The sequence below is a fragment of the Abramis brama genome, assembly GCF_963993115.1.
Source record: "Abramis brama genome assembly, chromosome: 17".
Taxonomy (NCBI): Eukaryota; Metazoa; Chordata; class Actinopteri; order Cypriniformes; family Leuciscidae; genus Abramis; species Abramis brama.
Window position 1 is genome coordinate 28843034 of NC_139979.1, and position 2038 is coordinate 28845071.

At 44.3% G+C, this 2038-nt stretch overlaps 1 pseudogene across 1 annotated transcript; it reads left to right on the top strand.

The window, feature by feature from the left end:
• Positions 1–205: 205 nt before the first annotated feature.
• On the top strand, positions 206–1348 carry LOC311067387 (serine/threonine-protein kinase pim-3-like; annotated as a pseudogene). The gene is made up of 4 exons: positions 206–253; positions 376–426; positions 501–873; positions 999–1348. The product of its transcript is annotated as a serine/threonine-protein kinase pim-3-like (transcript).
• Positions 1349–2038: the final 690 nt, after the last annotated feature.

The window sequence follows — 2038 nt, forward strand, 5'->3', positions numbered from 1 at the left end:
ACATCTGGTATTTTTAGTAAAACCATGAATTAATTGCTTTATAAAACACAGTTCGTACCCAATATTTCTTAACACAGAAAATACAACTAATTTAACAGAGTAAATTCTTAAACAGTGTTATTGACATAAAAATGTCTTAAAGACATTTCTTGTGATCGTATATGTAACAGAAGTATATGTGAAGGGTCCATTGCTGGGACGAGACAGATTCGGCTCTGTGTATGCTGGGATCCGCAGGTCTGACAGACTGCCAGTAAGACATTTTCTTCCCTCCTCTGTTCAGACAGCCTTTAGAAATGTTGATATCAGTAAATGTCATCTGTCACAATTAGGCAGGTGTGATTTACTGTGGTTTATCCGTCTACCCATCTACAGGTTGCCATCAAGTACGTCTCTAAAGACAGGACCCAAGAGAGGCTGAAAGTTGTAAGTGTGAATCTGTTGTTCTGTTTCATCTGTTTCGTTCACCCCTGGATATAATGGAGCATTTGTCCCTGCAGGAAGGTCAGGGTCTGCTGCCGCTGGAGGTGGCATTGATGACCCGGGTCAATTCAGCTCCTGCCTGCCCCAACGTCCTGCAGCTTGTGAAGTGGATTGAACGTCGCAGTCGCTACAGCATTATCCTGGAACGGCCAGTTCCCTGCCAAGATCTGCAGAGTTTCTGCGAGGAGAATGGCTGTGTGGATGAGAGTTTGGCCAAGAAAGTGCTGGTGCAGCTGATCACTGCGCTGAAACACTGCGAAAGCCGCGGAGTCCTGCACCGGGACACCAAGCCAGAGAACCTGCTGATTTCCACAGCGTCCCATGACATCAAGCTGCTGGACTTTGGTTGTGGAGACCTGCTAAAGGACCCGGCCTACATATACTATGCAGGTTAGTTTTGCGTTACAGCAGGAAATGCTCTGTGGAAGTTTGTGAACTTTTGATGATCAAACAAAGAGAAATTGTTTGGACTGGAACCTTTTCAGTGGATGTTTCGTTCTTCTTGGGTCTCTCAGGTACTCTTGAATACGCTCCTCCTGAGTGGTTTGATCAGCACTGCTATCATGCAGGACCGGCTACTGTTTGGTCAGTGGGGGTGACGCTCTACAACATCTTGTGCTTTCCCTTCAGAGCCGCACGGAGGGTCTCCTTCAAAAGCCGACTGCTCTTCCCTAGAGAACTGTCCATAGGCAAGAGATAGCAAACATTCAGAAGTAGAAACCCATGATAATTTTGTTCTTTTGTGTTCCTGAAGACTGTGTTGTGTGTAACAGAGTGCCGTCAGTTGATTAGCTGGTGTCTCAGTGACGCGGCAGGAGATCGTCCCAGTTTAGACGACATTAAGCGCCATCCTTGGTTACACTGAACAGGTGGCCAGTGACATTACACTTATCTGAATCACAGCAGACATGGCTTGGATTGTATTGTTAGGATTAGTGTAGATAAACGGTTATGATCATTTGTATAGGGTGAACAGGAGAGACACAGGAACTGCAGAGATCTTCCTGATCACCTACAGAAAGAGAAGTGGACCATGAACTACAGTTTACATCCTCTGCTCCGTTCTGCGTGGATGCTGGAGGAGCTGAACACACAGCGGCAGCTGAAACCGGAGCCAGGATGGGCCAGAGATCAGCAAGTCGAAAGTAGCAAAACGTAGTTTTTACTAAGAGCAAAGGTTGAAAAAACCTTTTTGATCATTTTGATAATCGATTAATCTGTTGATTATGTCTTAGTAAAGGGTATCTCTTGCCAAAATTGAACCTAGGCTCGTTTTGTTAATCTACCTGAGTCAAACTTTCGTGTAAAAGCATAATTAGAATGGAAACGCCACTTTTAAGATTGACCGTATTTTTGTTTTAGGTCAAAATGCCTTTTGAATGGGAGTGCATGGGGGCACATCTATGATAGCATCAAAATCGCTATTTTTAAAACACTAAGAAGGCTCGACACAATATAAAACTGTGCTCGAAGTATCACCAGGGGCTCTACACATGAACTCGAGCATTGACTACATTGTTTGTGTACACAAAGTTTACTAAAAAGAAAGGTTTTG